Consider the following 26,706-nt stretch of genomic DNA (forward strand, 5'->3'; position numbering starts at 1 on the left):
AATAAAAAGTGGATTTTTTTTTTTGTCTATCTACCAGACCATCCTTATTGAAACCAATGATCAAATTAGCAATGAGAGACCTTCACATGGAATTTCAGAGTGGATCATCACCTTCCATATATCAACTATGGGCTTCCAAATGCGGTCTTCTGTAATAGCTGTTGAATGAAGCTGAATTCTGAAACAAAGAATCATGCTCTTGTTATCCAGCCTGTGAACTGCTTCGGCCTGTTCCCAACAATAATAAAAAGGAGTATGTTACTTTTTTTCCTTGTGGACAGGAGAATTGCATGAGCAAGTGAACTCATAACAAGCTCAGAACCTGTCAGGGGAACAGTTAGGGAGCCCAGTATGGAAGGTGGAGCACTGCTGTGTAGAACTTGACTTTGTTCTTCTTATCTTCTTAATGCTGCTGACATTGCAAACAGCAGTCAGAGCTGAAGGCTCAGATGTGTGTGAGGGGCAGGAGGTGTTTTTTTCTGTTGAGGATTCCTGGCTTGTTTTTATAACTTCGCTACCAGAACATTGCTTCAGAAGATAATGATGAAATTATACTATTTTAAAGAGCATTTGTTTACTTATGTTTGGAAATTAAGTACATGTATAGAGTGTACTTGATCAAATCCACCCCCAACTATCACCCAGCAACTCCTATCCTATGCCTTCTAACACAGTTCCCTCTGCGCTGCCCATCCTCTTCTCCTTATTTATTTATTTATTTATTTATTTATTTATTTATTTATTTTTCTGTGTATTTTCATTATTATGTGGTTTTATTTTAAACTCTATTATTTTTATTTTTTAATTAATTATTTATTAAAGATGTCTGCCTCCTCTCCGTCACCGCCTCCCATTTCCCTCCCCTCTCCGGGGCAAGTCCCCCTCCCTCGTCAGCCCAAAGAGCAATCAGGGTTCCCTGCCCTGTGGGAAGTCCAAGGACCACCCACCTCCATCCAGGTCTAGTAAGGTGAGCATCCAAACTGCCTAGGCTCCCACAAAGCCAGTACATGCAGTAGGATCAAAAACCCATTGCCATTGTTCTTGAGTTCTCAGTAGTCCTCATTGTCCGCTATGTTCAGTCTAAACTAATGTTGCACATACATACATGGGTGTGGGGCAATGCACTGGGGCAAGGGAAACCTACAACTATTCACCTAACCTCAAATAAAAACCTCTCTCTCTCCCTCTATAGTCATGGACTGCAATTAGATACTCATCTAGGAGAGGGGCCTCATGAGACCCCCACCCATTCATGTTGTAATTGTTAACTTACTTGGTCTTGTGGAGCTCTCCTGGACGTTAACATAGCTCCTGTGAGTTCAAAATACCACAACAGGTCAGGCCAGCATCCAGAGCACTTCTTCCCATCCTCTGGATCTTATATTGTCTTTGTCTCCTCTTCTGCTACATTTCCAGAGCCATGGGGGTTTGATATAGATGCTTATTTGCAGCCCTTTCTCTCATACTTTCCCTTCTCTCATTCTCCTTTCTTTGTTCTTCACTCCCTCTTCTCCCCCTTCCTCATTCTTCCTCTCTCTGTCCCTTTCTCCCCCCTCTCTCTTTCTCTCCTCTCCCTCTCAGTTGCTTATTCTCAACACTCTGAAAGGTTATGAGTCTCTGGCGTTACTACTACTCCCTTGCAATAAGGGGTTTCTCTGACTGAAATTTAGATCAGCATCAGTCTGCGGGCATAAACATAGATATTTAGAAAACTATTTAGAAAAATAAAAAGTCCCTAGGGCCTCTAACATCCCCATCCATAGGTTTTAAACATATTTGCATAACCAGGCATTATTCCCTTCCGTAGAGTAGATCTCAAATCAAATCAAGAGATCAGTGGTTATCCCATTAAACAGTCATGTGTCACTGTTCCACCAATGGGCAGATCTTGCTGGATAGGTTGATATTGTAGCATGAAGGGCACAGTGATAGCTAAACCCCTTGGTATTTTTCTCATTTAACTTTCTACTTAGCATTTTCCAGAACCATGAATGCTATCCAGCAGGGAGATCTTTTCCTCACTGGTTTCTCTGTGGTATCTTCAGCAACAGAGTGTCGCCATGCACTTATGGTGGGCAACAAATGGCCATGATAATAGCCTATATTGTTTTGAGTGCCTCTAGGCTCCCTGATAATAACCCAACAATAAGAAAAGATCCCTGTTCTGGCACTGAATTTTCCTTGTAATAACCAACGTCTTCTAGGGCCAACACTGTTCATCCATGCAGGTCCTCCTTCATACACCCAAAGGTGGGAATACCTGGAGGCAGAAATGTTCAGCAGGCAGAGAGTGGTAAAGATGGGGAGAACCAAGAACAGGGGAAAGCTTAGCCAACACGAAATATCCATTAAAAACGCTATTTGGGAACTTGTAATCCTAAAACCCCACAAAAATACACTAGGAGACAGTAGAGCAGACGTGAGGTGAAAGAACAGGGAGAGAGCATGCTGGGAGTTAAAGGTTTGAGCTGGGGTGAGGGCTGGAGTGAGACATGGAAAATGATGAGGTAGGTTGACCAAAACCACAATTATATGATATTCAACAATTAGTTATGACTTAGTTTTTTTTAGATATAAAAATTATAAATCAAATAGCAGAGGGCCTAGAACACCTTGATGCTTAATAGATGCTAATTAGCCCCATACTCTCTCTTTCTTCTAACTGACACCTCAAAAATACATTTCCTGCCCAGGGTCACTTTCACTCCCTTGGGGCACCTGGGAATAGCACACATCTTTCCCCCTTATTAAATTAAACTCTGAGAACATAGAGAGGATCAGACATTAAGGAGAAATAAAGATGTATAAAAAGGTGAAAGACTCAAGCAAAGAAATGATAAATGTCCCTAAAAACAAAGAAATAAAACCAGATTTTCAATGGACCCCTGTGTATGAATGACTTAGGGTGTATTCTACCTGCGAGTCATGAGCCATCTGATGGATTTCACTTACTTCCCTTGCTGGGAACCTCACTTAACTACTCTCTGCCTAGAGAACCCTCGCCTCGGGCCCCTGCTGTTTAGAGCTGAAGATTCCTGTGCAATGTGAACACACTTTCTCATGAGCATTTAGTGACTCAGGGCCTTCAGTTCAGCCCCACCATAGAGCAAGTGATACACCTGGGGTGTCAGCCAGTTTTCTCAAAGGTGAGAGTCACAGCATCCTTTATAGTTATTTCAAAATATTTTCTTCCTTTTCAAACTTGAGTTATTTCATGCATGTGGTCAGAGGAGCAAGCTTGCTATGCTGCACTGGCAGAGGTCAGAAGACACCTCGCAGCGGAAGGTTCTACCCTTCCACAACGCGGGTCCTGGGGACCATCAAACTCTGCTTGTCAGCATGGTGGTGAACCCTTCATTGGCTGACTCATCTCGCTGGCCTCAGCACCTTCGTCATAGCTAAGGTCTACTGGGTACTTAAGGGCTTGCAAAAATATGCAGCTCCTGATTGCTGTTTCTTCCACATCTGCGTTCTCATGAGTTCAGTGATGAACAACAACAGACAGTGGCGAGATCGCTTTTTTCTTTTTCTTTTCCCCGTTTGGATAGCATTTTAATGTTTTAGTTCCCATACAAAGGACTGGGTTCTATCGCATTTCCACACATGCAACATTACGTTTCGCCCCTCCTTCCCTCTCATGCAACCTCTCCCTCTCAGTTACATTTTTGAAACACAAACTTCCAGCCCCTCTTCTCGCATTTATGACTCGAGCGCTTCCTGCTATGGCTGGAGTGTGAAGCGCCCCACAAGCTCATGGAATTTCAACACTTGGTGTTTACCGGGTGCTGTTTTAGAAGGTTGTGGATCCTTGCAGAGGTGAAACCTCCCTGGAGGAAGCGACTCCATGGAGTCAGGCTGCTTCCTGACTGCAGATGTGACCGGGTTCTCCCATTCTGACCGTGCTTCTGCGTCGATGAACTGCATCTGCTCACACAGCCTCCAGCATCGGCTCACACAGCCTCCATGCTTCTCCCGCCTCCATGCACGGCACTGGCTCATACTCCAAGCAAAGTAAACTCTCCTGCCCTTAAGTTGCTTCTTGTCAGGTAACAGCCAGGTAAAAGCAATCATTTCATTCCCTTCCCTCCTACTCTCCTTATTCCATCCGGGTGAGAATCGGAGACTGAAGCCCAAATCCTCTCCGTGTCAGTGTCCCCTTCCACCCAAGAATGTCTAAGTCTCTTGGTCTATGGCCAACAACTCAACTAGATAGAACCTGTTTCTGGTACTGGATGTTTCACTTGGTGGTGAAAGTGTCTAGTTGGTGCAGTATTCTTCCTGTGGTGCCATTTCTATTGTATTTTAATAACTAAAGCTTGCCTGAAGATCAGAGAGTAAAACAGCCGCACTGGTCAGCCTTACAAACCAGACAGTTGTAACACACACCTTTAATTCCAGTAGTCGCACTAGTTTGCCATAGAAACTGGGTGGTAGGGGTGCACGCCTTTAATCCCAGCACTAGACAGGAATATAAGATGGGAGGAGACAGTTCTCAGCAAGTCTCATTCTGAGATCTTGAAGACAGGATTGCCACTTCAGCCTGAGGTAGAGGTAACAGCCCGTGTCTGGCTGTTTTGCCTTTCTGACCTTCATATTGAACTCCAATATCTGTCTCTGAGTTTTTAGTAATCGTACAGTTCCATGACCGTGAAAGAAACACACCTTAGGGGATACCATTCCCAGCAGCAATGTCAGCTGCTGACCACCAACAAGTCCAGGTTGTCATTGTCCTCTGTGGGCACTGTGCACATACTATACACGGACAGTTGAAAATAACATAGATGCAGAGAAATAAATACATAAATAAAAGTAGCTGAAATAAATCTTAGAGGAAAACTGATTTGCATTTTACATGTAATTAGTACCTAGAAGATGAGTAATTCAGCTAAGTTAAGACATAGCCAGAGGAACTAACCTCTTTTGATGAGAAAAGGTGATATCATCTTTAAAAGTTTTTCATTTTTAGAAAGAAACAGAAAGACAGACATGCGGCATTCAAAACCACTGTTTAATGAATTGCTAAATTATGGGCATAAATATTTTTGAGGATCTAGCATAAGCAGTTGTATTTTTAAAGTTCTGCTTGCTTGGGATACAAAACTATAAAAAAAATAGTGAACTGGATTCTTTTTCCATATACGCTCATTTCTTCTTCACAAGTCTCAGGGAATGGAACAACTATGCTTCTGTTAAGTGTTTCAGTGAGAAGAGTAAAAATAAACAGGACACCCTCTTAACACTGTGTTCTGTTAGAGTAAATATAATCGTGAGCCATATACCCCAGTTCCTTCTTCATTTTTCCATCTGTTATTATATATATTCTACACATCTGTTCAGTGTGGGAATAGTACGGGCATCAAAAGTACAGCCATGAGATCATTTTTTGATTCTACATTTACAAAATGCTTTGTTCTGAAACCCATACAAATTAGACATGTTACTTAATATTCTCAAGTCCATAATGTGTGAAGTAGAAATAAGATTAATTGCTGATCTGCATACATGAATAGTTGGGGGGGGGCAATAACTTAATTCTCCCAAACTCTTTCTACCTAGATACTGATTGGAATAAAATATTGTTTGATATCATTATTTGCATGTATAGATGTATAGGTGGTGTATCCCTGTGTCCTGGCAGTCACTCCAAAATAACCACTTATAGACTTATCATTAGTTAGAAATGCTTATGTGATAGCTTAGGCTTGTCTTCAGCCAGCTTTTTCAGCTTAAACGAACCCATTTCAATGAATCTATGGGCTGCCCTGAGGCTCCTTTACCTCATCTATAAACGTCCCATGTTGCATCTTCTGAGTCTGGCTCAAGACTCCTCAGACTCCATTCTTCTCTTTCCCAGCATTCTCTCTGTCCTAAACATCCTACCTAGCTATCAGCCAACCAGGTTTTTATTGACAGTGAGAGCAACGCATTTTCAAAGTGTACAGAAGGGATTATTCCACAGCATATAGGAGTTGATTCATCTTTATAAATATTGTTACACTTAACATGAGAAAAACATAGATTCACTCATAACTTGCATTGATGTGCATTTTCAGCTTAAACTTATTGTGCAGTTTTTAATAAAAGTGACCTATGTTTATAACATATAGTGTAGAGGGAAGTTTTTCTCCACCTTTCTTTCTGTCCACCAGGTTTCTGTGGTCACTTATGAAACAACCACTCTGAGGCTTAATATCAGCCACAATTGTTTGGTTAATGGCTCAGGCTTCTTACTGGCTAGCTCTAACTATAAATTTATCCATTACTATTAGTTTATATTTTACCAGAGGGCTTGTGGCTTGTTACCTCACATCTTGCTTTCCCCATGACAACATGGTGCCTTTGGCTCCACCTTCACTCTCTCCTTATCTTTGTTTTGATTCCCTGCCTTGGTATATTTTCCCTGGCCATTGACTGAAATAGCTTTATTCATTAATCAATAAGAAAAGCACATAATCACAGCATATAGAAGGGCATCTTACATCATTTCCCTTTAGCTGTATAATTAAAAAAGAAGGTTTTAAATTTAACATAGCAAAATTATATATATATATATATATATATATATATATATATATATATATATATATACAGTTTAGAAAGAACCATAGTAACAATATTAAGTCCATTTCTATTTGGCAAAATTAAAGAAAAGACTTTGTCATCTAATCTATCATTGTGAGTCCAAAGCTCTACATATAATTCATCCTCTATCATAACTGAGGAAAGCTATAATTATATCTATTTAGTCTTCAACTCCAACAAAGACTCCAGAAGGAAATAATATTACCTGAGTAAACAGGAAGTGCATTGTAAACAACTTCCAAAACTCTAGAATTGACAGAGACATCTTGCTGCCTGGACAGGCAGCCAAAGTAGTTTTGCAATGTTGGGGCATTCATCTTCAGCCTACAGGTGCAGAGAATCTGGCTGACTTTTAAGTGAAGCAGGAAATTTGATGATCTGCTCTGCCTTGGACTGGCAAAGTTCATCAGTTGCTTTCTTTTGTGTCCTGCAGTCTGGCAGTTTTCTCTGCGAAGCAGGAACCCTGAAGGAACATCCCATCTTCTCTTAGCAAATTCAGTGGTCCCTCCCCTGTGGGTCCTGTATGTCCAGTTCATACAGCATCCATCAAGCAATCCAGGCAAGAGCAATTTCTTGCCCAAATGGCTAGCCTTATCACACTGAAGGCAAATTCCTTAACAAGATTTTTTGATGCCCATCATTCTCTCTGAAGTAATTGGTGCTGCCAGAAGCACCAATTGAGACAGTCAGACATGTCTCACTGTCGAGAAAAGTCAAAGTTCTTAAAACATTTGAAATGCTATATTCTATAGGTCTTTGACTAGTTGGAGATTATCTATCTCACTTAAATATATTTCTGTATGTCTAGAAAATCTAATTAACATGACTAAAAGTTTGATTACTATAGATGACTATTAATCTATATTTTTTTATGTTAGTTTGGTTTTTTTTTTTTTTTTTTTTGAGGCAGGGTTTCTCTGTAACATTGGGGCCTATCTTGAAACTAGCTCTTATAGACCAAGCTAGCCTCAAACTCACAGAGGTCTACCTGCCTGTCTCCCGAGTGCTGGGATTAAAGTGGTTTGCCACCACCACCAGGCATAGATTACATTTTTAAATGAGCTGCATAAACATAATACCTTAAACAAGAATATATATTTTACCATGAAACTTGTGGCTTATTAATTCACACCTTGCTTCCCAGTGGCTACATGGTGCCTCCAAATCCACTTTTTCTCTCTTTCTATCTTTGTTTTGATTCCCTGCCTAGGTATAGTCTGCCTGGCCACTGAATGAAACAGCTTTATTCCTCAACCAATAAGAGAAACACATAGTCACAGCATACAGAAGAATATCCTACATCATACACCATGGTAAGCTGCTGTTCATCATGGGATCGCTACACTGTTAAGGGAGACAAGAGGGCCACAGTCTTTCAAGAGTATAGCCATACAATGCAAACAATTGTAAGTTCAGCAGGACTCTGCCCGGGTAACAGAGAGCTCATGATTAATGCAGAGAGGTTTATAATAAGGACATTACTGAGTGTGCTTTGTCCTAGTTCGCTTTCTATAGCTGTGCACTACAGAGCAAGTTCTAGGCTCCAAAAGCTACACAGAGAAACTCTGTCTTAAAAAATCCAAACAAAACAACAACAACAACAACAAAAAACAACCCAGTTTTGTGTGAGGTTCAATTAAAAAAAAAACAAAAAGAAAAAGATGGAAGGCACCATGGCTAAGTCACCTCCTCCAGATTGATATGTCAAAATTCTAAATTCAGTATGACATTTTGGGTTTAGATCTCTCTATCTTCCATGAGTTAAGGCAAAGACAATGTCTAGTCTTATAAATAGAAGTGGATAAAATGTGGAAAGACTAAGACACGAAAGCAAAGAAATAAGAGAAGTATAAACCCATGCTCATCTCATATAAAAGCCACCGACAGAGCATCACAATAATGTAAGAATGATTAATAGTAGCCACAGTATCTTTGTAAATAATAAAAAAATACTGACAGCTCACAAGGCCCAGTTCTGTACATTAAGTGACACAGAGAGCCTTGATAAATGGGCTGGACATCTTTAAATGACAACAACACTGAGCATTTTCCAGAAAGAATTTCAAAAGCTCAGCCTCCAAGTCTGGTGTTTCCCCTAAGGAAGAATCCAGTGGGAAGATCTTGTTTAGAAAATCCTTGGGATTCTGCATCAAACCTCTGTGCAATCATGCCACTGCACATATGTGCAGGAAAGCCAGCAGCTGTGCAGGCATTCACTGTGTGCATGTGCGGGAAAGCCAGCAGCTGTGCAGGCATTCACTGTGTGCATGTGCGGGAAAGCCAGCGGCTGTGCAGGCATTCACTGTGTGCATGTGCAGAACAGCCAGCAGCTGTGCAGGCATTCACTGTGTGCATGTACAAAACAGCCAGCAGCTGTGCAGGCATTCACTGTGTGCATGTGCGGGAAAGCCAGCAGCTGTGCAGGCATTCACTGTGTGCATGTGCGGGAAAGCCAGCGGCTGTGCAGGCATTCACTGTGTGCATGTGCAGAACAGCCAGCAGCTGTGCAGGCATTCACTGTGTGCATGTGCAGAACAGCCAGCAGCTGTGAAGGCATTCACTGTGTGCATGTGCAGGAAAGCCAGCAGCTGTGCAGGCATTCACTGTGTGCATGTGCAGGAAAGCCAGCAGCTGTGCAGTCATGCATTGTGTGCATGTGCAGAACAGCCAGCAGCTGTGCAGGCATTCACTGTGTGCATGTGCAGAACAGCCAGCAGCTGTGCAGGCATTCACTGTGCGCATGTGCAGGAAAGCCAGCAGCTGTGCAGGCATTCACTGTGTGCATGTGCAGAACAGCCAGCAGCTGTGCAGGAATTCACGGTGCGCATGTGCAGGAAAGCCAGCAGCTGTGCAGACATTCACTGTGTGCATGTACAGGAAAGCCATTAGCTGGGCTCTAATGTCATTATGTACACCAAGCTAAAAAGCCAACAGCTATAGATGAGACATGATTTGGAAGGAAACTTTGTAAAAGAATCAAACCTCAGATCACCTGGATGCCACTTAGTCCCCACTTCCCTGCTTTGTATCATCACAGAAATTAGTTCATATTTCCTGAAGACAGTGAAAACTTGGAATTTTGTCTGCAAGTGTTTTCTAACTTCTTAAGCTGGGAGTACAAGAGGCCTAAGCCATTGTATTTTGAAACAAACATTCATTGAATTAAATATAATCTTGCAGCTTAAGAGACAATGGAATTTTCCATTGAATGCAAACAAATGACTGTCTTATTAATAGAGACAAGGATTTTCATAGCCTTGCTCATTCATCGAGATTATTCATCAATCATAAAATCATTGCCGTCCTCTAGACTTAGCAGCTTTCATATTGAGATTGTCTTGTAACTTCATTCTTAGTCATTGCAAAACCATTTCTTAAATCAACACATGCAACAAATAACTTGAATATACTGGAAGCCATTTCAATGATGATGTCCATCTTCCATTTGTCCAGTCTTCCCAAAAATGTCATTTTTTTTTTCAATGTTTGGGACCAATCCTATGGCCTTGCTGAGTATAGTAGGCAACAGCTCTACTACCACTCCCCAAGCATCCTTCGGGTTATTCTGACTAACTTACAAAGTAGATTTCCTTATGATATTTTCATACATAGCTGGTTTTGTTTAATCACTCCCCCACTGTCCCCATCCCCCAACTCCCATGCCTGCTAAACCCCTTCCACCCCAGAATTCTGCCTTCATGTTCACAGCATCTGTGCTCTTATTCCCCCCCCCAAAACCCCCTCTCTTTGCTCTCACAGCCCTTTTCAGTTTCCTGGCCTGGCCTCTGCACACCCGCTCACATGCAAATACACTTCCATCAAGGAAGGAGCTAAGGTGGGTGACAGAGAGCACAAGCCCTGTTTGTCTTTGGGGGCCTGAGTGAACTCACATGGTGTAGATTTGATAGTTATCCCCATTTTTCTTCAAATTTCATAATTTTGTTTATGTCTGAATAAAGTTCCATTTATATACCCACCAAATTTTACTGCCTATTTCTTCATTCTCGGGAGTCTCTGCTGAATTTTGCATTCTCAGAGCAAAGATGAACTTCTCCTTGCTTTCTTCCCTTTCTGCACAGATGGTCTCATCAGTGAAAAGTCGCTGGATTTTAGTCACCTGCCCTGAGACATCTTCCAGTAAGACCACTACTAGTAAACCTGAATCTCCCCAGGCTTAGAAGACACCTATGCCATCTGGAAAAACTTCATCAGAATAGTGTTTGAGAATCATTGACTCTATCCTGACAGAACTTCTCACACAAAGCACCAGGTTTGAAGGAACCTTGGGTGTTTATTCACCCCGTTTTCCCCAAGTTCAAGGCTCAGAGGCTCAAGGAAAAAGCCACGAGACCCAGACCTGTGGCAAGCATTCCATAGACTTAATTTTTTTCTATGTCTTTCTCACCTTCTTTCCTTCAAAATTTCCTGCTTTCTTCCACAAACCACTTTTGCCTTCCGTGTTGAGCAGCATTGCGTTTCCCGTTCTCCTGCTGCTTGAGATCTAGCCACCTCATTGCTTATGATCCATGTAATAGTGGAAAGCGGGTCGGGGTTGGCTTTGATGTGAGATGTTTATTGCACCTGAGGTGGCCTGAATCGCGCTTGCTTCTGATCATGTCACACACAATAAAACATGGATCACTGCATCTAGAGCACAGACTGGCGCATGAAGTTTACAGGAGTTGGTGTCCTTTCATGTGAAAAGGACTGTTAATGAACCAGAAAGGGACTGTAGAATTATATGCTTTCCCTGAACGTAAAAGATTACATTATAACCATTGGAAACAGTGTGTGTGTGTGTGTGTGTGTGTGTGTGTGTGTGTGTGTGCGCGCGCGCATGGACTCATGCAAACCCACATACGCACATAGGTACAGTCAGGCTTACTATAAACAACACATTTAACTTTTTAGCATGTGGAATCCTAAAGAGATCTAAATATGCAGCCATTGTCTGGTCAGTTACACGTGGTTCCTGTCATTTTAATGTGAACCTATTTCAGATGGAATGAGAATGTTGTAAGAGTGAAGGAGGAGATAACTACAGAGGAAAGACATAAATATGTGAAGACATCACTGAGTCCAAACTCTACCCTGTGTTTGCATCCCTCACACTCACTTGCTCAAAGGCAACATTGTTCTATTTTTGTAGTGCTGAGAGTCAAACCCAGGACCTTGAACAAAAAAGAAATACAGTCAGTGGAAGCTTCTTTTGTTATGTTTCACATAGAGAATCACATTTAAAATTCTTGAAGGGAAAAAAGTGTCTAGCTAACACTTTTTACAGGGTTTTGTGTGCATGTGTGTATGCATATGTGTGCATGTGCGTATGCACCTATTTGTGTGCATAAAAATGCCATAGCCAGTGTGTAAGTATGTGGAAGTCTGAAGCTACCTCAATATGTCTTTCTGAGATGTTTCTCCACCTTATTTTATTTGTTTATTCAGTTATTTTGAGGGAGAAACTCTCATTGAACCTGGAGATTGTTGCTGTTTGGCTAGGCTATCTGGTCAACCAGGCCCCAAAATCAATCAATCAATCTCTTTCTCTTTCTCTCTCTCTCTCTCTCTCTCTCTCTCTCTCTCTCTCTCTCTCTCTCTCCCTGTGCATTTACAATCATGCAGGGCCATGCCCAGCTTGGCAAGTAGGTGATGGGGATCCAAACTCAGATTTTTTTAAATTAAATTTAAAATGCAATGTAATGTATTTTGATTACAGTTCTTTCTGTTTTTCCAACTCCTCCCAGATCCTCCCCAGTTCCCAAGGCCCCAACTTCATGTTCTCTCTCTCTCTCTCTCTCTCTCTCTCTCTCTCTCTCTCTCTCTCTTTCAAACAAAGCAAAATCAAAAATGAAAATCAAAGTTTCGATTTGGTTTGGCTTGGTAATTTTATGCAAACAAAGATCTTAATATAACATCTTGTATATCAATCTCTTTACCCTGAATCAACTCCCCAGACATCTGGATAGTGCTTTTCAACCACAGGGCTGTGTGCCTTGATTAATCATGAAAGGGATGTTAATCACTACATCTTGATCTTTTACACTAATGAATAAAAAAAATCACTCATCTTCAGGTTTTGAGTCTTAAATTTCAAATCAGTTATGTCTTTGTGCAAACTGACCATCTCCACAAGTTCAGGCTCAAGGGAGGAGTTAGGCGGATTTCACAACCTGTCATCGCTCACGGGGCAAATCAATGCTTTTCATTGATTCCAATTTTGAAATGTTCTTTCTGCATAAGCTTCAAATTCTCAAATGCAGAAACTTGAAAACTGGATTTCACGATAAGGACATAACTGAAACATTATCCGCGCTTCCATTTCTTTCAATTTTATTTTAACAAAACTCAAATGCTCCAAACTCTGGTTTTAGATTTATTTTCATTTTACTCATGTGTGACTATATGGCACCTGTGTGGTGATATCTGGGAAATACAGAAGAGGGCTTCAGACCCCCCCCCCCCCCCCGAGCTGGAGCTAAGAGCAAGTGTGAGCTTCCCAGTATGGGCACTGGTAACTGAATTAAAGACCTCTGAAAAAGCAGCAAGTGTTCCTAAGCATGGAGCCATCTCTATAGTCCTGTGGCTGACTCATTTAAAGAAAAACAAGAGCTCCAAGTTATTAAATGGAATGACAAACTTTCAATAACTCCGTGGCTGACTTTTACAATCCTTGTGCTATCATTATGTATGATTTTTTTTTGGAAATGTTCCTTTTGCATAAGCTTCAGGTTCCCAAATGGAGAGACATACAACTTGATTCACCACAGAGATAGAAATTGAAAGCTATTGCTATTGGTTATAGCAGCCAATGACTCCATGCCCTTGTGAAGTTATTTCCAAATACAATTTATATTTTTGAGTCTATAATTTCCAGAACAATACAACTTATCAATTGTAAGTTATCCCAAACTGCAAACAATGGTTCTTAAAATAGAGGAATAGACAAATATATATAATATCAATCAGAAACATGTATATACAGTATGCTTATGCATTATATAGAATATTAATATATGATATACACATATATATTTTAATAAACTTTTGTAGGTAGAGATCCTTAGGATACAATATTAACATAATATCTTACATAACATTGCAACATTGCATAATGTTGCCAGCAAGAAAAAAAACACACACACACACACACACACATTTACGCTTAGCCATTGTAGGTAGAGGCCCTATAGAGTCCAACACTAACAAAAATCTCTTCAGCGAAGAATATTTTCTTGTCTATATTGCATACTGCTGCCAGCACACTGGTGACAATAAAGCTTGCTGACTGGTCCCACATTTCAAAACCCTTCACATCCTGCACGCACCACCATTATTCTTTGCCTTTGGTGCCAGTTGCGCCCCACCTCTGCCTATGAATATTCATGTTGGCACACTGCTTTTGGGAACACAGAGGGTCCTCTTTGTCTGTGTGCTGTCCTTGAAACAGTCACCACACGATAACAGGATCCCCACTGTTTATAGTCTGTCAGCATTTTCAGAACACATGCAAAAATTCAGATTACTAGCTATTTGGGCTAATGTTAATTGCTTTCAAATGGTGTGTCTCAAATTGTAAAAAAAAAAAATGACTGTGTTATTTAAGCATAAAATAAGTCTGTAAAATTCCATATGGCTCCTCAATATTATCTCTGCTCTGACTAATGTAAACAACCATTACGACAAATACTTTATGGGCTGAAATCATCTCATGTTTTTGTTTGTTTGTTTTTTTCTTTGCTTGCTTGTTTTTCCCTATTGGAAGTTTCCCAAATGTATTACCACTGGATGCTTCACTTAGCATGAAGTTTGTGTTGAATACTGGAGTTCCACAGTGCAGGTCGATGGAGTCAGGTGCTCTGGGCAGGTCTAAAGGCACAATTGTAGAGAAAGGAAGAGTCTTGGTATAGACACCTTTCGCCAACACTCTTCTGAGGTTAACAGCTATAGCAACTGAGACACGCGGGCGGGGTAAGCTTGTTGTCCCCGTCAGCCACACAGACAAGCAGAAGCCAGTTATACAAGCACTTACATTATTTCTGTCATGCTCAAGTCTAGCCTTGGGAGCTTGACAGAAGTGAGCCCAGAGTCACAAAGACAACAGGTGATGATCGGGCTTTGGAGTGGTCCTCAGGAATGGTGGATCTTTGGAGTGTTCATTATCATCCGTTATCATGAGCCAAGGTTCTCCTAGCATCATCTGGCAGGTGGAAGCTAGAGATACCACTGTGCTATGCCCTCCTAACCAACTGAGTTCATGCAAGAGATCGGTTTTGCTGAGGGTGAGAAGCCGTGCTGGAGGGTCTGGGCAACCCAGGGTCTTAGACTACATTTCAGAGTTTCTCATCTGTGTGGCCTAACCAGGCACAAGGTTATGTTTCAATTATTTTTACCAACATTTCTAATTCCAGTCACCATCAATGTGGGAGCGTTTCCTGGAATGCTAAGAATAGCCTTTTGACCAAGGTAACCTAACTTTAGGGACCTTTCTAAATTTTTTGAATCAGACTCTAATTGGCAGGAAATTTTTTCTCTCGTGCTAATTGCTATGTAATCACACACATTCTGCAAGTGAAAATTATGGGCTTACTCAAGGTATTGTAAATATTTGCACTTACACTAGCATTTTTCTGTATTATGGCTTGGGGACTTCACCACGAAATGTAGACTTCAGGCAGAGGGTCAGCTGACCAGGCAGTGCCGATCAGGAGCCAGTGCGCCTATAAGGCTCTTTGTTTGTATTATGAGTATGTAAGGAGAACCTTTGCCTCTTGGACTTTTATCCAATAATCATGCTCTAAGCTTCTTCCAATGCTTGTTGCAATTGCGGCAGAAAAGCCTAGGACATGATGGGTCCATGGAAGAAAAAGAAAAGCCTCTCCTTCTGGGGTCTGGTTGATGCTTCTCATCAGCTGAGAAGCCAAGAGCACAGAATAACTAGCATTTATCGCAAAGTCCTCCAACAGAGAAAGTTGTTGAGATGGCATTGAATGGGGCTAAGGCCTGGGTCTATGTGACCTTGGTGAATACCTCCTTCCTCTCCTGGACATTTTCTAGGAACAGCAGAGAAGATTGTCAGCTCTACCTTTTGTCATCCCTAAGAGTGAGAGGTCCCCTTGTCAATTGTAATTCTGTCAGATGCTTGTGAGGAGCCACCCTGGAATCTCATTCAAACTCCTTGGGGACCCTTTTATACAAATCCACTGGTATCAGTTGTAAAAACAAAGAGAAGCCCACCCCGTGTTCTTTATTTTCTTACTAGGTGATTATTTTTCTCTCCTGTTTAAAATCAGGGTAGGCAGGCACAAAACCCCACACCTGGCTGAGGAGCTGATGGCAATTCATAGCCTACCACAGGCAGGGAGAGCCATTTTCCTTAACAGTGTGGCCGCAGGTAGGCCCAAGGCTCTCCGGGGAGTGGCCACACACCAAAGAGTACTTGGTGCTTTTTGTTGCTGGTTTCATTTTTAAAAGAAGACTCAGGTTTGGATGGGTAGGTAAGGGGGTGAATCTGAGAGGAACTGGGAGAAGGGTTAATATGGTCAGAATATATTGTATAAAATTCTCAAAGAATTAAAAGCATGACACATTGCTGCTAAAACTGTGTTTTCATAAACCCCTCTAACTTCAAAATGTAATAAATCACAAGAAATAAACAGATGGATTTGTACACAGGGTATCATAGCAGAACCCCAGACTAGGCACATAGAAATTTCCAGAAGACCATGGTATATGTGTGATGTTTAGGAAAATACATTTTTAGTTTGTTGTCTATATGCTGTTAAAGATTAAGCTTAGTTATTCTCTAGTGGGTCATATCTTGCTGCTGTAGTTGAAAAGTCAGTCATAAGAAGGAAAAACCAGGAGTTGGCCTGACTAGGCACTGTGCCTGCTACCATTGTTTTCCTTTAAATTTATTTCGTGTGAGTGTGTATCTCTATGTGAGTCTGTGTGTGTCTTCATTTGTGTTTCTCTTTATTTCTGTGTGTAAGTGTATCTTTACCTGTGTGAGTGTGGTGGGGACGGGTGCTGATGAACACAAGCGGAGATCACAGGACAGAGCTGAGGAGCACACTCCTTCCACGTGGGTTCTGAGGATCTGACTCAGCTCTGATTGCTATAATTCTTGAGGAAATTTCTGATCTCCATCCGTCTGGAAGCATAAGGGGCCTTACAGGCTGAGAGAGTAAGCACCTGGGAAGCAGCCAGGCAGGCTCCCAGCTCCACCTCTGCTTTCCCCTACCTGTAGGATCCCCTCACCCGCTGCTCACCGCCATCTCTAATTTATATGTGATTCAATATTAGTCCTTTTGTAAAAAACATTATTTTCCTTTTGACAGCTCTAAAATGATTGACGGAATGATTGACACATGACAAATATCGACATTGTTTGGGGCTTACTGTTCGTATAAGAAAGGTTTTGGAAAAAAGAGGTTTTTGTGGGGTTTTTTTTTCCCACTACAAAGTCTACTTTTAGCAGAGCAATACTCAGCCTGTATTTCTTTGCATGTGCTAGTTAACTGCTTTCATTTGACTTTAGAAATATTTATTCTTTTTCTGGTTTTTCATGACAGGGTTTCTCTATGTAACAGTCCTGGCTCTCCTGGCACTCACTCTGTAGACCAGACTGGCCTTGAACTCAGAGATCCACCTGTCTCTGCCTTAGGCTTACTGTGATTATAGGCGTGTACTACTACACCTGGCCAGAAATATTTATTCTTAGTAAGTTTATTAAACATTTTTTTTCATTCCATGGTAAGGTATCTTATCTTAGAATAATAAAAGGCATTTTAAAAGATTTCTAAAACATAAATATTTTCAGTTGCATTTTGATAATGCAACTACAGATTATTATCTTTTAAACTTTCTAGACTAAAATTAAATATGTTTATTTTTTTAAATTATAAGTATGAAATTTGCATGAAAGTCCAATACAAATAACACAGAAACCCCTTAGAGTACCTTAGGTTTTTGGTCTGATTCAGATAAGACTGGCTCCCATAATCTCAGGTATTTGAATGCTTAGTCCCCAAGGAGTGGCAGGCACTATTGGAAAAGATTAAAAGGATTTGGAGGTGTGTGACTTTGTTGGAGGAAGCATGTCCCTGGGGGTAGGCCATGAGATTTCAAAAGCCCAGGCCGGAGTCTTTCTCTCTGCCTACCAATCAGGATGTAGAACTCTCAACTACTTTGCCTGTACCATGTTTGACTGTGTACTACCATGCTCCCTGCCAAGATGACAATGAACTAAACCTCTGAGAATGTAAGCCAGCCCACAATTAATTTTTTTTTCTTTATATGGGTTGCCTTGGTCACAGTGTCTTCACAACAATGGAACAATGATTTAGAAAGGTTTATTGTTCATATGCCGATAATCTTATGGCAAGGAAGTCCCTAGTTTATTTACCTTCACTGGTTCTAATGAACTTCTTGCATATAGCTATAATCCCACGTATGTAAAATAAGTAGTGTTAAGTCTAATAAGTAGTACAGCAGAAGTTACTTTATAAGTTAGAAATAAAGTATTTCCAAAGGCACCTCCCCATGGCTAACACTATGTCTTGAGTGTGTGTGGCACTACCAATGTGACAAGTGAGATTTTCTAAGCAGTTTCACTCTGAATTAAAATACACTAAATCATACAGAAATAAGGTCTGATTGTGTTTCATAATCGACCCTCTGAAAAATTATGTTATCTTCATAAAAATATGTTATTACTAAGGATTTACAAGGAGAAAATGATGGTCTCTGCACAGAATCTTGACTGTAATTACGAAATGAATTGCATATTTTGAAATTGCTAAAGAGTAGATTTTACATGTTTCTCCACAAGAAAAGAGTTGAGGGTGTGCAAGATGATATATTTGCCAAATATGCAGACTTAATGACTACATTGTAAACACATGCCCAATTTTACTCTGTGCCCCACACATACATATGAGTATTATTTGTCCATTGGGAATATAATTCTAAAAAAAGAGAAACTATTGAAATATCCTCATGCAAGAGGGAAAAACAAACTTATTTCAACAATTCTACTTGTTATTTTCCAAACCAACCCTGTTCTCCATAAAGGGGAAGACACACACTGTGCTCTGGAAAAGGCTCACCTGACAAGGGAGGGGCGAATCACATTTCATATAAGATTTGTGGGGAATCATCAAGAAACATACAATCATTCGCTCACATTTTGACAAACTGGCCCAAACAGCCCTACGAGCAGTTCCCCCCATAGTCTAAAGCAGCCATGAATCAGAGATGATCCTATACCTCTGTGAAATACATAAAATCAGACAGCCACTCGGTTGTTCTGACGCCTGTGGTTAAATCAGATGAGACGTGTCAGCGGGGCTGTCACAAGCCATTTCCCTTCCTCACAGCCTATGATATTGATGTTCAGGGATGCATCTGGACAATTGAAAGCAATGCAGTGACCAGTAGTAACCACTACCCAGAGGACGAACCTCTGGTATCGGGTCCCTGTTCTTGGTCCTGTGCATTTGCTGTGGTCAGTGGTTTCAAAGGAATTTCTTTTTTAAATAAGAAATACCAGAGCACCATAATGACTTTTAAAACATGCTTCAGGATTTGAATTGCTGTTCTCATGAATCCTCCACTGCTCCTCCACAATGAGACCATAGCAATTATGGAACAGAGTCCTTTAATGTGAGCAATGGCCAACTGTGCACCCAGTGATTAAAATAAATGATACTTAGCCTCTTGTGAACATAGATGCATGCAGGCATCTAAGATAATCATACATGCTCCGGACCACACACAGACACATACAAAACACACAAACACATGTAAAATATGGAATATACATATGAATACACACACAGCACACATGACACAGATGCACTCACATGAACACACAAACACTTCATGTCAGCTGGGAAACTAAAAATCCTTCTAGAGATGACATAATAACCCTGCTTATCATCAACCATATAGCATTGCTTGGATGCCACTGTTTTTATATATAGAACTATTCTATTCTGTCTATGTTTGTACAGAAACTTCACTTTCATGTAAATTTTGTAACCAGATCTCTATCATGCATGATCCTGAGGTCACTATGATGTGAGAAAAAGGTTCCATGTAGTGACTCCGAAGTTATAATTCTGTTTCCTGGTCACTCAGCCTTGAAAATGACCCACATGAACATGGAGGGCTCATTGCTCTTCACTCTGTATAACTTTAGATTCAGGTCCAACAAAACTAAAATTATAAGTTCTAATGGAACTATTTATAGAAAATTACTCATATTTCCTTTAATCTATATTCAATTAAATGTCTAGATCCTTTCCAGTTTTTTTCCATGAAGCCTATGCAATAACGATGACTTTGGCAAGAAAAAAATGAAGCACTATTCCAGGATCAGAGATATGTTCACTTGAAAATTATTTATAACCATAGAACTATATATTTGTCATATAGGATGCTTTATCCTTTTTGTTATAACATTTATATTTCCTCCTTATTAGCCCATTCCCTCTGTAGACTGGGCCTGCCGTGTAATTTTGGGTGACAGTTGTCTTATGGTGGCAGCTTCACCACTGTCTTCATCTGATCCGTTGTTATGAGAGATCTCCTGCTGCTGAGGACAATGATTCAGTTAGACAAAGAATGGGAATTAGCATGAAAGCAAGCTGGAATCTCATGCCTGTCCATCAGATTATGGCTTGGCTCCATTTATTCCTTTGCTTTGCCTTGGTCCAATGAGAATTTCAAGTCTAGACAAACAAAGTTTGAAGGTGGCATTTTCCAAAATCCTCCCCACTCCCCAGATGTGGATATTTAAACTCCATCAAATGCTCAGTATGCTTGCATGGGTTTGTCTAGTGAACTGTTGAGCTAATCTCCCTCCGTAATGCAGATGGAAGAAGCTGCCATCGCTGTTAGGATCTAGATATGAATGCCACCAGAGTGGACACGTTTACTCTGTGGTGGCCACACACTCATGAAGTTTGGCTGAGCCCCTACAGACTGGTCGGTAGCTGTCCTCTGGACTGAGAACACACACATCGGTGACTGCCACATTTCTTTCCATCTATTTCTGTCTCATAGCAATGAGGAGCCCAGGAGGCTTCTAAACTTTATGAAGCCAGTGTGTTGCAATTTAAAGTATATTAAACAACATTAGTAATAATAACAGGCCTGGTTGGAAAGATTACACAAATACAATAAGGCTTGATGCCCCCAAGGAGGCAATCAATGCACAGGAACCTCCCCCAGGAAGATTGTAAGACACAAGGAAAATTGATCTATTTTCTGTGATGATAAAACTTTCAGCTTTATTGGAGCTAAAATTCTATTCAGTCTGGGTTAGGGCAGTCTGTGATTGTCCCCAGCGTATTGCTATAATGTGTGAAATTACATCTCAGAAGAATTAATGATATTCCTCAACACATAAACAGAACAAAGACTGCCAGATTTTTTTCCCCTGCACATATTAGCATGGGGAGCTTAGTTTTACTTCAAAAAGCAACTATTTGGGAAATACTCTGAATTATTTAAATCTAATGTCAAATAACTGAGAAAAGCCATTTTGCTTAGAAATGGCCTCAATTTTGCTTTTCATTTTCTTTCTGTGTTCATGACAGACAAGTAAACAGTACGACAGAGGAGGCGATGTGGTCGGACAGCCATTGACTCAGAGCAACATGCTGCTCTGCACAATAAGAAAAGTGTAAAGTATATCTGGGAGGTGGGGGCACAAGTCTTCAATCCCAGCACTTGGGAGGCAGAGAGAAATGGATCTCTGTGAGTTTTAGGTCAGTCTGGTCTACAGAGCGAGTTCCAGGAAAGCCAGAGCTACACAGAGAAAACCTGTCTTGTAAAACCAAAACCAACCAAACAAAAAGTATAGACATAAATGGGGCTACAAATTATGGATCAATTTTGGAAAGTTTGAGATGGGGGCTGTGGAAATGGCTCAATGGGAAAAGACTTGCCCTTTTAAGTCCAGATTTCCAGAACTCAGTTGAAGTCAGACTCAGTTGGTGCAGGCCCACAATCCTACGGTGTCATGATGGCAGGGACAGACAGGAAAATCCCTGCAGGAACATGGTGGACTCAGAAAGACTGGCACCCAAGGCTTTCCACTGACCTCCCCAAACACAAACCAACCAGGGATGTATGTGGTGATATTTTGTTTATGCTATAACAAATAAAGCTTCCCTGAAGATCAAAGGGTGGAGCTAGACACTAGGAACCATCGAGGCCAGGCAGAGGTGGCACATGCCTTTGATCCCAGTACTTGGGAGGCACACACCTTTAATCCCAACACTAAAGAGGTGGCGATAGGAATATAAGGCAGGTAGAGAAAGGACCTCACACCCATTCAGTCTGAGGATTCTTAGAGACAGGAGCTCAGCCCCTTCGGCCGGAGGATTGGAAAGAAGTAAGAAGTCTCCTCTAGTGGCTCTGTGAGAAGGTATTGTCTGTTTGACTCTTCCACAGTGGCACATGGGTAGATGGGCCACCTGATTTGGTCAGAGTATCCTTGTCTCTTCCTTTCTGCCCAGAGTTAATCCAGGGAATCCCACTGCCTCTGTTGGGATCCCTGCTGCTCTTGTGGAACCTTTGTTGTGCATGTTTGAATAAGCAAAAAAGTAGACCAACTTTTCAAAGGGAGAGAGAGATGGGGAGGGAGATAGAAGGAAGAAAGGGAGGGAGACAGAAAGGGGTGGAATGAAATATCCTTGTGTCTTGTGTCTGTGTGTGAGCATACACATGCACAACACTGCAGGTAATGTCTGGAGGGCTGGAATAGAGTGGCAGATTCCCTGGACTTACAGGTATTGTGAGCTGCCTCATGTGGGTGCGCAGAACCAAAACCAGGACCTCTGGAAGAACAGTGTGGGCTTTTAGCTTCTGAATCGTCTCAACAGCTCCAAAGGGAATCTTAAACCATTTGAGAGTAATGGTGGCAACAGCTGCCATGAATTCAACATGGCTTCATAGAATGTGATTCTTATAGTAAACCAAGAACACAGACACGGCATAACAACATGGGACAACTAGACATGGATTCAGTTGCTTTTGTATGTTCATTCACAAGCATGAGTTCTCATTGGTTTTCTAAACATGATGAAGACTCTGTGCTGTGGGTCACAATCCAGCCGAGCAATTCACAGTCTTCTGGACTCTGCAATCCAGAATGAAGTCCGTGTAATTCAGTTACATCTATTTCAGCTGAACTGGAAGTGCCTCAAATTAAATTAAAAGAGATTTTGCAATCCTGAGCACAGAAACTTGGATCTGGCAAAATGATACTTTAACATGTTGATTACATTCAATGCCTGATTCATTGGTAAGCCTCGGTGTGGACTGATAATAATCATTTTCAGAACACGCTAGACATTAAGGAGGAATTGAGGGCTGGGGGAGAGGACTTGGTCATTGAAGTTCTTGAGATGCAACCATGAGGTCCTGGGTTCAGATCCCCATCATTCCAGGAGAAAGCTAAGATGCCATGTCTGTACTTCTAAAGCTGGAGAAGCGAAGACACAGGAATCTTTGGCCAGCCTGCCTAGCCAAACTGGCGAGCTCTGGATCACTGAGAGACAGCATCTCCAAATGTGAAGTGCAGAGTAATCAAGGAACACACACAATGATGTCATCTGGCCTCCCCACATGAGCACACACTAGCATGTGGGCACGCACACACACACATGCACACACACACACGCATGTACGCACACACACATGCACACACACACATGCAGAAAGAATTGGTTTTTCTCAGCAACCCTTTTCCAAATGCACCTTAACAGTCCTACAGATTCCTGAGAAAGAATATGATAGGCCCAACTGACATCACAGTTTGGAGGGTGGGAACACACCTTTCAAGATTAAAGAATTCTATTGATTCTTGATTATCTTATATACCACCTGTCATTAGTTCAGATGCTACTATGTGTGATGCTTGGAGTAAGTGGCAAGACATAAAAGAGGTCGCTGTCTGGGATCTACCTCACCAGTGGAGGCAGTAAGGACAGAGAACATGGCATTAGCCGGGAACGATCTTTCTCGTAAGTATATTTTCTTCTGCACATACTCAAATGCAGCCAAATTATACCATATGCCAAACTGGAAAGTTATCTTTGAATGTGTAAAACATATGAAAGCTGGAAAACTAAGCATCCAGGGGAGTCTAAGTAGAAAATAACACATTCCCATTAAAAAATCTGTTTTCCTTAATTGGCAGTATTTCACAGTGAGTTTCTTTTTATCCTTTCCAACAACGCTCGAGTAAAGCAATTGACACCTGGAAAGTTTGGCAACCCAGCAGCATGGGGGGATGAAGGCCGGCACGCCCTGGCTTGCCTCTGGCATGTCACCAAACCAAGAACTGACTGGATGCCTGGGAGACAACTGCTTTCCCTCTTCCCAAAGTCAGGCTTTGAATTTAAATTTGTTTAAATAAGAACATTAGTGTTGTATGTTTAGGAAGCCATAGATGTGGAGAGCCCAACCAACATTTACAGACATCTCGAAGGAAACACAACTGTAGGGTATGATAGCGAAAGTCTGCTTAGCTATAGCTCTCTTAAAGAAGAAGAAGCGGCGGCGGAGAGAAAATACTGATGGTAGTAGCTGAGTAGTTGTATGGCTTCAGAATATGACTCAGTGGGCAAAGGTTTTGCCACACAAGTCCTTAATTCTCCAAGGAATGGTTTCAATTAGGTCTTCTTGTCCTCTTGATTTTCTCCTGTGTTTTCTGATCCCTCATTTTCTCTCATATGCAGCATCTATCTTGCTTGTGAGCCACTAAGAACAAAGTCTTAGCTAACCCTGCTGGGTGGAGTGCTCTCCCAGGGAATCTTTTGAATCTGTTCTTAGCACAGAAGATGCTGGAGGGGTCAAACTGCCTCTGTGTGTTTCTTGGATTCGGTAGTGAAGCAGCTAATAGAAAGTGTAGTGTCCTGGTTTATCTTAGTCTGAATCCATGATGATCAGATTTGAGGCATGAGGACAGACAGGAGAAATACTGGTGGTAATAATGAGAGTTTTTGTCCCAGAGGAACAGCAAAGAACAGGTGCTTTGCATCTCCTGCTAACAATGGGTGGGTTTCCTCTATCCCATTTACTGGACGGCAGAATTCCTATGAATTTGGCTTTATCGGTTAAGCTTCTGCATGCTTTATTCACCATCTTCCACTCCTAGAGCCCAAGGATCCAGTGTGCATGAGACCTTCCCTCCTAGGCATCATTTGGAAGGTTTCTGTTATGTTCATCTTCATCAGTACAAGGTCACCAATGGGTACCATATGTCTGGCCCCATTCCTCACTTACCTTGTCATCTCAAGTTCAGGACATTCTTGCAAGCTCTCAATCATTGTAGTCCCACTAAAAGAAGAGAGGGATTAGTGCTCTCTGCCTGGATTTCTTCATGTGTTTGTTATGATAGAATTAGAATGCCTTGGGTATGGCTCGGTTGACAAAGCTTGCTTAAAATGCATGAGGCCCTGGGGTTGAACCCCTAAACCATTTAGATCCATGTATTGCCAGCATTTTGGATGAGAAAGCAGGAGGATCATAAAACCAAGGTCCTATTTAGCTACATAGCAAGTTCAAGGCCAGGCTGAGATACTTGAAAGCATATGTAAAAAAAAAAAAAAAAAAAAAAAAAAAAAAAAAAACAGTAACAAACAACAAAAAGAATTAGAAGGGAAACTATTTTCCAAAATAAGGGAAGCTTAGTTTTGATTCTCAAAAACCTTGCATCTGTTCTGGAGTCCAGTTTCCATCTTTATTCTTCCCACATGGCTTGAGTCATATTTATTATACATATTTATTAACAAACTTTGCCAATACAAAGCTGTTTACAATATTTCAGGCAACTTTCAAATCTCAGGAATTCTAGTTGCTTTCAGTAAAATATACCCCCTGTCCCAAAGACTCATGCTTCAGAGATTTGCTAATGGGAGTTTAAACTTCTGTAGATGATTGGACCTGGAAGACACTGACTGCATCAGTGGGTTCACCCATGTATGTGTTCACAGAGAAGGAACCTGATTGGTAGAAGCAATCACAGAGCATGGTTTAGAACAGCATGTATTACCCAAGTCCTCTTCCCTCCCTTCTCCTTTCCTTCCCTCTCCTTTCCCATCTCCTGTTTTCTCTTCTTTTGCCTTCTTTTTCTTTCAGTTGTTTGCTCAGTATATTTCTCTTTTTTCTGAAGGCCTTTTTTCGCTCAGTCTCTCTTACTGTTCTCTCAACTTCTCTCTTGACTTTCTCTCTATTTCTTCATCTTCCTCTCTTCTCTCTCCCCTTGTGTCTTTTGTTTTTCCCTCTCCCTCTCAACTTTTTCTTTTTCCCAGACACAATGAGATGAGCTATACTCCTGCCATTATATTCTGTCTCACCAAGACTGAGGAACTACAGAACTAAGAGAACAGGGAATGAAACCAGGACCCCAAATAAATCCTCCTCCTAAATTTCTCTCGGGTACCTTGTTGCAACTATGGGAAGCTGGAAAGTCCATATGGCATGATGCAACTATTGCTTCTGGATTGCACATGGGCAGACTCCCTAAGTTACAGTGTATAACTACTATGTCCATGAAACTTGCCTTACGTTGCACAAGATGAGAAATTATTTAATGGATGCCAAGGCACCTGGGAATGTTTGTTTCTATGATATTTTTCCCAAATAAGAAACAAACTCAATTTCAGTTTCTGGTGCCTGCAGGGATGTTGGAGTCATCAGGAATAATGAGAATGGTGACAAGGATGCCAGAGCCATCAGGAGTGATGACAGGGATGTCAGAGCCATCAAGGATGATGAGAATGATGATATGGATGCTGGAGTCAATCAAGTATGATGACAGGGATGTTGGAGCCATCAGGAATGATGAGAATGATGACAGGGATGCCAGAGCCATCAGGGATGATGACAGGAATGCCAGAGCCATCAGGAATGATGAGAATGATGACATGGATGCTGGAGCCAATCAAGTATGATGACAGGGATGCCAGAGCCATCAGGAGTGATGACAGGGATGTCAGAGCCATCAGGGATGATGACAGGGATGTCAGAGCCATCAGGGATGATGACAGGGATGCTGGAGACAATCAACGGTGATGACAGGGATGCTGGAGTCAATCAACAGTGATG

The sequence above is a fragment of the Microtus oregoni genome, unplaced genomic scaffold, assembly GCF_018167655.1.
Source record: "Microtus oregoni isolate MIOR12 unplaced genomic scaffold, Mior012 000010F_ref0000083, whole genome shotgun sequence".
Taxonomy (NCBI): Eukaryota; Metazoa; Chordata; class Mammalia; order Rodentia; family Cricetidae; genus Microtus; species Microtus oregoni.